This window comes from Bufo gargarizans, chromosome 3, assembly GCF_014858855.1.
Source record: "Bufo gargarizans isolate SCDJY-AF-19 chromosome 3, ASM1485885v1, whole genome shotgun sequence".
NCBI lineage: Eukaryota > Metazoa > Chordata > Amphibia > Anura > Bufonidae > Bufo > Bufo gargarizans.
The window spans coordinates 22,335,581-22,347,673 of NC_058082.1; the positions used below are offsets into that span (position 1 = coordinate 22,335,581).

The window sequence follows — 12,093 nt, forward strand, 5'->3', positions numbered from 1 at the left end:
TAATGGGTCTGTGCAAGAATGAGGAGTTTTTGGCCAACCCTGCCACTTGGCTGGACTGGTAAAGGAAATGATTACTTGCCGTACTTGCTTCCCAGTGTTGGCACCTCTCCTGGCAACAGCCAGCATGACATCACTGCAGCCAATCCCTTTATGTCATGTGACCATTTGTCATGATATAAGGGGAGTCAGTCCATTGACTGCGGCATTGTCAAACTGACTGTTGACATCAAGGGAGTCCAGCAGAGCACTGCAGGCCTGGAGGAGATGGAGCGGGGAGCAAGAGCTGGAAATGAGGTAAGTAATCTTTTACAGGTCCAACAAGTGGGTAGATTTGTCAAAACTTCCATTCCATCACAACCCCTTTAAGCTTGTGCCTTACTGTTTAGTAAAATTCTTGTTTCTTCCCAACTTTTTTGTCCATGTGTGTGCTTCTCTAGGCCTGTGCTGGGGTATACAGTCAACACCCTACAGCCTACCAAATCCTTGGTCCATTACAGTATCACCCATATGTAGCCAATGCTATCTTGGCTGGCTCAGGGCATTAACTCAACAAAATCACATTGCAGTGATACAACAAATCACATTCAAGTGACTAAAGTGACCATTCTGTCACTCCTGGAGGCAAGATAGTACTGATTACATCCGCATTTCCCTATCAGGAATGGTTCTTACAGTAGATGAAGATCCTTGCGGTCAGTTTTTTTTTGTACATGGACAAAAGCAATAACAGCAGATAGTCAAGGAGAAAAATGTGACACACTAACTGCCAGTTAACCACTAGAGGACCAACCCATTTTTTTTTTACATTCTGGTGAGTAGTAATTGTCTTTTTAGGTTGACATAGATGTCTTGTTGTACTTTTTATCTTGGGGCCAAAAATGTTAGGTTGCCATTGTACCTTGAAGTGTTGGCAAATTGGGCATAAAGGGCAAGAACAATGTAGGAATAATCTCAAGGACTTCTAGAGGTGGTTACAGACACTGAGCCAAATCCATCACCCATTGTTGCAGTAAATGCAAGTTGAAGAGAATGAAATTTTCATTATAACTAATTATTACCCATCTTCATCCTTAATTATGGAATAAAGAACATTAGATATCTACCTATTTGGTCAAGAGATTCAAAGGAAATGCAAATTAGTTCTTAAGTTCACTGGGACAGGTCCTATCCACTCGATGTATCCTAGCTCCTATGCTTTACTTCCCCAGAGGCAGCCCTACCAGGAAGAGAGGCAGCCCTACCAGGAACAGAGGCAGCCCTACGAGGAAGAGAGGCAGCCCTACCAGGAACAGAAGCAGCCCTACCAGGAACAGAAGCAGCCCTACCAGGAACAGAGGCAGCCCTACCAGAAGCAGAGCTGGCCCTACCAGGAACAGATGCAGCCCTACCAGGAACAGAGGCAGTCCTACCAGAAGCAGAGGTGCCCTACCAGAAGCATAGCTGACCCTACCAGGAACAGAGGCAGCCCTACCAGAAACAGGGGCAGCTCTAGCATGAACAGAGGCATCTCTACCATGAACAGAGGGAGCCCTACTTTGAACACAGGCAGCCCTAGCAGGAACAGAGGCATACCTACCATAAACAGGGTCATCTAGGAGGATAATTTGCCCTAGCAGGAACAGAAGCATCTGTGGCAGGAATCGAGGCAGCTCTACCAGATACAGGGGCAGCTGTACAAAAAACAAGGGAAACTATACCAGGAACAAAGGCAGCACTACCAGGAACAGAGGAATCCCTTACAGGAGCAGAGTCAGGCCTACTAGGAACAGAGGAAGCTCTACCAGGAACAGAAACAGCCCTACCAGGCATTATAACTGGTTTGCTAATGATTTCCTTGATGACATATGACCTTTAAATAGGGATTGCTTTCATTAGACAACCCCGTTATGCTATTCCTCTATATAATCATTTGCTAAATATTAACTCCTTGAGTACCTAGGCTGTACATGTACAGAGGAGGTACATGTTTTAAATATGGCACCCGTTCACGAGTGCAGTGGACACCATAGCTAGGGGAGTTTCTGCTGTTTCAAAATGTCTGCGACCAGCAAAGATGTCAATTGCATACAATTAACTGTTTAGACACCATGGTCAAGTGGCATCTAAATGCCGAAAAAACAGAAGCAAGCGTGTTTCTTCTCTTTGAAGCACTGGGTCTCTCTGAGGAAACCCAGCATATCAGAGCTGCAATTCCTATGGAGGTCTGTGGAAGATTTTTAATTATTTTTTTCCAATTCTGAATATTTACAAATGGTCCATAAGACCAATAAAGCCTTTTTGTTTCATGTGCCAATTCTTATTGTTAAAACACAACATTTATTAGATTCATAGCATAAAATATCCATAAAATGAAATAAAGATGTCTAAAACTATCAGCTGTGTCACATAATTGCTTTATATCTATATACATCTCTTCTAAATACTGTTTTACTCACAGTGTAGTTTCACTAGCTAGGGGGTAGGGAAACGGTTAGTTGTGGCTAACTGCCGTTCAATCCCTATGCTATAGTAATTTTCCTATGCCTTATGAAAATCAGACATCATATAGTACATGACAGTCTCTTTCTAACAAAGCTAGAACCAGCCCTGTACCTCACATGGATCCAGAGATCTCCCAATTCATCGCTCAGCTAGATTTATATCAAGCTGACAGCTCAAGGGGAGTGTCCTTTCTGCTGAAGCTCAGGGGGCGTGTCCATGCTCTCCCTATCACTGCTCAGTGGGCGTGTCTCAGCTCTTCCTATCACAGCTCAGGAGGCAGCTGAAAGATGAAACTGAGCATGTGCGGCCTTCTCAGTGAACAGGACAAAGAAATAAGAAAAAAACAAACAGCAGGTGGCGCTAGTACAGATACATTTTATTGAATGACTCAGTAGCTATAGCAAAATGTTTAATTACATGCAGTTACAAAAGCATTCAGATCTAGGTGCTGCTTTTAAAACTGTAGAATATTTTTCGTGGGACAACCCCTTTAAGTTGCTACATTCTTTTCTATGTGCACTTGCTGTGTTAAAATCACTCAAAAACTGCCCCCCTGACATGTTTCACCAACTAAACTGGTGTCCTCAGGGGAATTGGGCACACTCTGCCTAATTTAAACATCTTTATTTAGTTTATGGATATGTTATGCTATGGATCCAATAAATGCTATATTTTAACAATAGGAATTGGCACATGAAACGAAAAGGCGTAATTGGTCTTATGGACCACTTGTAAATCTTCAGAGTATAGAGGAGCCTTTACATGTGCCAAGGGCCAGCAAAAAATGGGTTACAGCTTCCCACTACATTGTATGCCATATTAAACGGTGGCATTAGAAACTATAAATTATCCCGGGAAAATATCCCTCATATAGCTATGTGAACGGAAAAATAAAATAGTTATGGCTCTGGAAAGACAGGGAAGAATAAATGAAAATACAAAAATGAAAAAAAAAAAATTAAACTTCATTGGTCTTCCTCAATCACTATGGTACTGTGTCGATGTGTTTGCGTGGGAAAAGTAGATTAGATGAGTATATCAAGATGTGGTTCAGGTATACAACAAGACAAATATAAAACATAATATAAATCCTGGAAATATTTTCTAATTCTTGGAAGACTGCTGGGTCATTGCTGAGCCCGAATGGCATGACCAGTAGAGTATTCATAATGGCCATAATGGGTATTGAAAGCCCTCAAGGATCTGTATAAGGTTGTGAGCACCATTGAAATCTAATTTGGCAAAAATTCTAGCACAACAAAAGCCTATGGGATTAACAGTAAAGGATATCTATTTTTTACAGTAATTGTATCCGGAGATGAGTCAAGCGGAAAGGAGCCCAGCACCGCAACCTAAAGCTCAGGCACATTGTTCCAGTGAAAGGTGCTTTAAAGGGAACCTGTCACCAGGATTTTTTGCATAGAGCTGGGGACATGGGCTGCTAGATGGCCACTAGCACATCTGCAATACCCAGTTGCCATAGCTCTCTAGCGCATGCGTAGTTCGTTCCCTGTGCTGATGCCAGCACAGGGAATGAACATGATGCCGACACTGCGCATGCGCTAGCTCACGCATCGCGAGATTTCTGCGCTCCAGCTCTGTGCCGTCAGCCAGCAAGGAGGAGATTCGGAGGACGCGGGGCGGTGCTGGGCTCCTTTCCGCTGGACTCATCTCCGGATACAGGACACATATCAGGTTCATTTGCATATCGATCAAAATGTTTTTTTAGCACAATAAAAGCACAGGGAGCTATGGGACCTGGGTACTGCAGATGTGCTAGCGGCCATCTAGCAGCCCATGTCCCCAGCTCTATGCAAAAAATCCTGGTGACAGGTTCCGTTTAAACACCCACAATTGTCCAGCCATTGGCTAGCAGAGAGAGATTTAAACCAGTTGGACACTGGCCAACGTGCCATAAGGCAGACAGGAAGCCGTCTGGCAGCCTGTTGATGGTTGCAGCCTTCAGGGACACAGGAGTATGGTGGTCGTCCCTGCTACTGTATAAGAAGACAAGCAAAAAGCTAGTGGGAATAGTCTCCGAGTAACAGTAGGTTAGTAATGCAGTGCTCTGGATAGTGGTACAGCGGCAGACACAGAGCGCTGCTGTGACAGCAATCTATGCTTGTCATCTCTTAGTCTCTTTCTATCTGTGTGTCCATCTTTTTATATATTTTTTCTAATTAATTATCTATCTATCATCCATCCAATTATATCATTATGTCTGTGTATTCATATTATCCAAATGTGTAATTATTTCAACCATTATTATTATTATTATTATCATCATTAATACTAGTGTTAGTAGTACTTAACATATGTATATGCACATACAATAAAAATTAAAATTATTGTATATAAAATAGTTTGATGTAACATCAACAGATAAAATGGGAGAGAGGGTCCTGCCTGACTGAGCTAGGAGTGCAAAGAGACACAAGGAAGACAGAATAAAGAAAACCCCACTATCACAATGCTTTCTTATGCATCCACATGCCATTTTTTGGCAGATTTTTCTATCCCTCGGCAGTGTTATTAAAGTCTTTATTACTTTAGGAATAGAGAATGAGGAGTTTGACACATTAAATCGCTGTCCCTACTGAGCGCACTATTTAGAAGTCATATGTGCTGACGGTCTGTAGGTGGGAGGATGCCATATAGCAAACAATCAGTACAAAGGCACCAATGATTCGCTGGCTTTAAATAAGACAATCAGTAGGGGCTCCGATTCAAGGAGATTTATTCAAGAGACAACAAAGTCTATAAAGAACAACAGCAACAACAAAAAATAAGTCAATTTCAGATTTTTTTTTTTCATCTCCACAGAGACTTGCAAAATCTTTAAAGTTTTTCCATTTCACAGTCTTAATTGGGAAAGGCTCCCTTTCGTTTATTAGACTGAAAACACACCAGACATGAGCAGTATCCCAGTTTACAGACAATGGGGTGTAAGAAATGCATGCACTCACTGTACAGGGATGGAGACTGCTGTGCATCCTCTCTCTGGACAGCTCAGGCAAGACTTCAGGGCCACGAATAAGCACGTTTTAATGGCCTTTTAGTATTAGCGGCAAGGACGTGGCATAGGAGATAGGGAGAGGAGCCTCTGGGTGCAAGGACACCGCCCTCATTGCACCAAGTGGCTAATTTACATAAATGAAACAGATTGTGGCCATCTAAGGAGATGGGACCGACATCATTACATTAAGCTGACATGCGCACATCTTGCATATATATCCTGGAGTTATTTGGTGTCAAACCAAACTAATCTTGCCGTCAGAAATTACAGAGCCAGTGTAAAAAGTGCCTTACCTTAGCAGCTCTGTACCAGTCACATGCCTAATTCTGCCTGTCCTTGGTCCTCTCTGTTCTAATGACAGGTAGGGAACAGTGCAGCTACTTACATGCACGATGCACCCCAAATGATAGCCCAAAAACTCGGCAACAGAGTAGTCAGTTAGGAAGAAGTCAAAACCAGACAGGCAAATCCAGGACTGAATCAAAATCCAAAAGCCAAGTCAAATACGCAGCAGAGTGAAACCAGGAGACAAAGTCATCAGGTAAAGGTGATGTCACAAACTAGCAGAGTCTAATACCAAACAGTGTCCAATATCAAGCAAGGTCAAATAACAAGCAAAGTCAAATACGCAAAACGGTAAGTATGTGTCATCTGTCTACTAGTGATGAATTAATTGATTCTACACCAATCAAATTAGTTCCAAATTTTAGCAAAATTCCGGTGCATCCAAAACTTTTGTAAATTGCTCAATCTCTCGAACTGGCAGAAGACAGAGCAGAAGGAATCTGCCATCAAAATAGGATGCTTTTCAGACTATTTTTCAATTAAAAGAAAAAATAAATTTGTGTTATCAAACAGGCTGTTTGTTACCACTGGCTACCATCTACCTATAGCTACTGTATATACGTCACTGTGACATTACTGATGATGTTGAATACAACCCTAGGATACCCCAATGTGTCCTATATGACTTCTGGACAATAGGGGCAATTTCAATTCGGACTAAATTTATTCAGACTCCTTTAATGCTTCACCTTCCTCCTCTGCATCTATTGGTGAAAGCTTCACCTCACAGACTTCATGTTCTGAAGCTATTGGTGGAAGCTTCACCTCACAGACTTCATGTTCTGAAGCTATTGGACAAAGCTTCACCTCACAGACTTCATGTTCTGAAGCTATTGGACAAAGCTTCACCTCACAGACTTCATGTTCTGAAGATATTGGACAAAGCTTCACCTCACAAACTTCATGTTCTGAAGATATCGGACAAAGCTTCACCTCACAGACTTCATGTTCTGAAGCTATCGGACAAAGCTTCACCTCACAGACTTCATGTTCTGAAGCTATCGGACAAAGCTTCACCTCACAGACTTCTTGCTTTGCAGCTTATGGTTAGAGCTCCACCTCACAAAATTCCACTCCACCCACTGCAACTGTGCATTCAGCAGATACCGTTGGTAATAATGAGAGCTCGCTATTAGTGATGAGCGAACCTGTGGAAGTTCGGGTTCACCAGGTTCAGGACCCAAACTTGACCCCAAACCTCGAACACCATTGAAGTCAATGTGGACCAGAACCTCACTTTATTATTTTCTGTTATAACATGGTTATATCAGAAAATAATAGAATTCTTAAGACAGAATGACAAAGTCCGGGTTCGGGTCCTGGTACGAACCCAAACTTTGAAGATCAGGTTCGCTGATCCCTACTCGCTATTCCTTTCAGGTAAATTTCTCTTCTTTCTGGTCCAAATGTAGGAGAAAAATGGAACTGAGACCCTCAGTATTAGAAGTATTATGTCTGCAGAGGGCATCATGTGCAGAAAGTTCATGAGGTAATGAATGGAACAGCAGGACACATGGTCAACCTACTGCTACATCAGATCAGGTGAATAGGACCCCCAATTCTTATGATCAATGGGGTTCCTAGAAGTTAGAAACCAGCAATCCGTTAGATATCTCTTATCCTCTGGACAGATGATTCCACTTTTCAGAATGAATGTTTAAGCTTTTGTTATAAGTATCAAGTCACAAAAAACAAACTCAGGTAAGGCTGTAGATGGGGAAAAAAAAGACTCCATAATGATCTCCTCGAAGCCTATAAATTAAAGAAAGCATAAAATGTCATTGTAAATGGAAGTAGCAATTGGTCAGCAGTCTAAATAAATTCCCAGATGTGATTTCTGGCTAATGGCTGGGGGACGCAGATAAGAACTTGTTACATTCTCACCAAAATAACGTCATGTTGCTAGTTGATGGAATTGAGTAAGATAACCTTTAATTGCTTAACGGGACACATCTTTTGTAGTCGGCTATGTATAAAAGCAGGAGGAAGTGATAATAATGTCTGCGGCTCAGGCTGTTATTAGCAGGACTGGAGGTAGAAACTAGCATACAATAAAGGGAAAGCAGTGTGAGTTCATTCTCTTAATGTCACATTCCGTATCTCATTTTAAAATTCCCTCTAGGTGTCGAGTTGTTCAGTTGTTATGCTGCGGATTTGTTATTTTATGTTTAACAACGTAAGATCAGAAAGAAGTATTAGTATAAAAAGGTCACATTTCAGAGTACGCAGATTCTATAGCTAAATACTCTGGTGGCAGACAGGGAAAGCAAGGAGCCATGGGTAGCATTAGCACATAGCCCAAACTACTCATCGTCAAGACAATAAACCCCGTTGTCAGGGGCGTAACTAGAAGTGACTGGGCCCCACAGCAAATATTTGTAAGGGCCCCCCTCAGCGCGCTTCGCACCTCCCTCCTCCTGTGTAAACCCCACTCCTTTGGCACAGTGTAGAGGTATACTGTATATTGTGTGGCACAGTGTAGAGGTATAGTGTATATTGTGTAGCACAGTGTAGAGGTATACTGTATATTGTGTGGCACAGTATAGAGGTATAATGTATATTGTGTGGCACAGTGTAGCGGTATACTGTATATTGTGGGGCACAGTGTAGCGGTATACTGTATATTGTGGGGCACAGTGTAGCAGTATACTGTACATTGTGGGGCACAGTGTAGGCTATATGTGCATAACATAAACATACTCCACATGAACACTTACAGTTACTTGGCTCGGCCCTTGGGGATCTCGGACGCCACTTCCACACTTGGCCGGGGGCTCGGCGGAGCTGATGTTGTGTTTTATCCTAATGAGAAAGATTTTATAATAAGGATTTGGAGAAGGGGCAGTGGGATAGCAAAGCAGGGAGAGGCCGGTGCTGCTACTAGGGGGTCATACCATGGGGCAGTAATAAAACCCACCATAATGCCCCCCCCCCAGTAGTAATAATTCTCCTTATAATGTGACAGTGCAAAAAATACACCCTTGTAATGCCCCCAGTTGAGCTAATGTCCCCATAGTGCCCCCATAATGTGCCAGTATAAAATACCCCTATATAGTGCCCCCAGTAAATTCCCCCATAGTGCTCCTCTCCCCCCTTCCTGCTAGTGCCCCCCAAAATGTACCAGTATAAAATGCCCCATATATAGTGCCCCAGTAGATGCCCCTCAGTGCCCGGCCTCTGATAGGCTGCCAGCCTAGTGTCCCCCATAATGCCCCCCAATAATGTGCCAGTATCAAGTGCCTCTCCCCCCCGCCCACATGTCCCAGTATCATAGTGCCATCTCCCCCCATGTGCCAGTATCAAGTGCCTCTCTCCTTCCCACCCCCCATGTGCCAGTATCAAGTGCCTCTCTCTTCCCCCCATGTGCCAGTATCATAGTGCCATCTCCCCCGCAAAAAAGTGCCAGTATTAAGTGCCTCTCCCCCCATGTGCCAGTATCATAGTGCCAACCCCCCCCACATGCCAGTATCAAGTGCCTCTCTCCTCCCCCCCATGTCCCAGTATCATAGTGCCATCTCCCCCCCCCCCCACTAAAAAGTGCCAATATCAAGTGCCTCTCTCCCTCCCCCCTCCCCATGTGCCAGTATCAGGTGCCTCCCCATGTGCCAGTATCAGGTGCCTCCCCCCCCCCATGTGCCAGTATCAAGTGCCAACCCCCCCTCTCCCCTCCAGGTGCCAGTATCAGGTGCCTCCCCCCCCCCATGTCCCAGTATCATAGTGCCATCTTCCCCCCCACCACCACCACAAAAAAAGTGCCAGTATCAAGTGCCTCTCTCCCTCCCCCCCCCCCATGCCAGTATCAGGTGCCTCTCCCCCCCCCCCCCTAGCCAGTATCAGGTGCCAACCCCACTCCCCCCCATGTGCCAGTATCAGGTGCCTTCCGCTCCCCCCATGGCAGTAACAGTGGGTATTAAAAAAAAAATAATAAACACTTCTACTTACCTCCATGTCAGCGATGCGATGCAGCCTCTTCCTGTGTCCCGCCCTGTATGTCCTTATATGGAGTCAGTGCTTGTATTTCAGAAAAGAGTCTGCTGGGATTCGAACCCACGACCTTCTGCTTCAGAGGCAGAGCAGCTAACCACTAGACCATAGGAGCTGCCTTGATGCTGGCTGAAAAAATATGAGACTTCTACTGTTATAGCTGGCTAAGTGTACATCTATACACATGGCAGCTGCTCATATATAGAGATGTAGCAGAGCTGAATGTGCTGAGACAGCTGTCATATACAGATATAGCAGTATCTCAGATATATCTCTATATGACAGCTGTTCCAGCACACTCAGCTCTGCTATATCTCTATATATGATAGCTGTCATGTGTATAGATGTAGCAGAGCTGGGTGTGTTTAGGCATCTGTCATGTGTATAGATGTAGTAGAGCTGGGTTTGCTGGGGCAACTGTCATATATAGAGATATAGCAGAGCTGAGCGTGCTGGGACAGCTGTCATATAGATATATAGCAGTGCTGGTGTGTTGGGGCAGCTGTCATGTGTATAGATGTAGCAGAGCTGGCTGTGTTTCGGCAGCTGTCATGTGTATAGATGTAGTAGAGCTGGGTGTGTTTGGGCATCTGTCATGTATAGATGTAGTAGAGCTGGGTTTGCTGGGGCAGCTGTCATATATAGAGATATAGCAGAGCTGAGTGTGCTGGTGCAGCTGTCATGTGTATAGATGTAGCAGAGCTGGGTGTGTTTAGGCATCTGTCATGTGTATAGATGTAGTAGAGCTGGGTTTGCTGGGGCAGCTGTCATATATAGAGATATAGCAGAGCTGAGTGTGCTGGGACAGCTGTCATATAGATATATAGCAGTGCTGGTGTGTTGGGGGCAGCTGTCATGTGTATAGATGTAGCAGAGCTGGCTGTGTTTTGGCAGCTGTCATGTGTATAGATGTAGTAGAGCTGGGTTTGCTGGGGCAGCTGTCATATATAGAGATATAGCAGAGCTGAGTGTGCTGGGACAGCTGTCATATAGATATATAGCAGTGCTGGTGTGTTGGGGGCAGCTGTCATGTGTATAGATGTAGCAGAGCTGGCTGTGTTTTGGCAGCTGTCATGTGTATAGATGTAGTAGAGCTGGGTTTGCTGGGGCAGCTGTCATATATAGAGATATAGCAGAGCTGAGTGTGCAGGGACAGCTGTCATATACAGATATAGCAGTGCTAGGTGTGTTTGGGCAGCTGTCATGTGTATAGATGTATTTTTTTTTTTTTTACAGTCAGTTGTAATGCAGCCTTTATGGCTGTGAGGGTAAATGCTTTGCCACTGATTCACTAATAGATTGGAGGTTGTGGGTTCGAATCCCAGACCAGGAGACTTTAGCAGACAGTAAAATTAGATCACACTAGCGGCTGCTGTGAAGGGGCCCTGAACACGATATTTTACTAACTTAAAAATAAACTGTCACACACGCTGCCGGGGCGCCAGGCCCCCTTGGCAGCCCGGGCCCCGAAGCAGCTGCTTCCCCTGCTTCCCCGGTAGTTACGCCACTGCCCGTTGTACTGTATAACGGGCTGATGTCACTTGTTTTCTAGACCTTGATGGCTACAATACCGAAGTCTTACTCCAACTAGAGAATTTTGACAATGGTAAAAACACCACAGAGTTCTAGGCCTCTTGCATTACATGATCGTCCTGCTATGGTTGGGACCAGTACGCCCATCTGATGTAAACAGGTTTTTGGAAATGTTCTCTAAAGAGATGCAGAGTGCACTTTATAGCTGCTTTCACCTATGGCTAGTTGATGGAAGTTTTAAATGAAAGACTCCTCTATTAAAGTGATTTCCCCCACCATTTAAAATGAGTTGTCCCGTGGAAAATATTCAGCGTTTTTCAAACCACCACCTGGATCTGAATACTTTTGCAATGGCATCTAATTGAAAATTTTGGATATCCACTGATTTATTAAAAAAATGTATCAGTATAGCACCACCTGCTGTTTATACTTTTTCTTTTTTCTCTGTCCACCTCAGTGACATCCCTGAGGTGGACGCACATGCTCAGCTCCATGCTTCAACTGCCACCATTCATATCTGCTGTTAGAAGCCGTGACAGTTACAGGAAGAGTGCTGCAGCAGAAAGGACCCCCTGAGCTGTGATAGGGAGACAACTGCAGCAGAAAGGACAGGCCACTTAAGAAAGGACAAACCCCCTGAGTTGCCAACTTAAAATAGATTTAGCAAACCAATTTGAGCAATGAATGAGGAGAGAGCTGCAGCAGAAAAGACATGCCCTTCGAGAAAGCACAAA

At 44.1% G+C, this 12,093-nt stretch overlaps 1 protein-coding gene across 1 annotated transcript in view; it reads right to left on the reverse strand.

The window, feature by feature from the left end:
- CNTN5 (contactin 5) overlaps positions 1 to 12,093 on the reverse strand; it is a 579,181-nt gene that overhangs the window by 364,050 nt on the left and 203,038 nt on the right. The gene's annotated exons all lie outside the window — the stretch shown is intronic.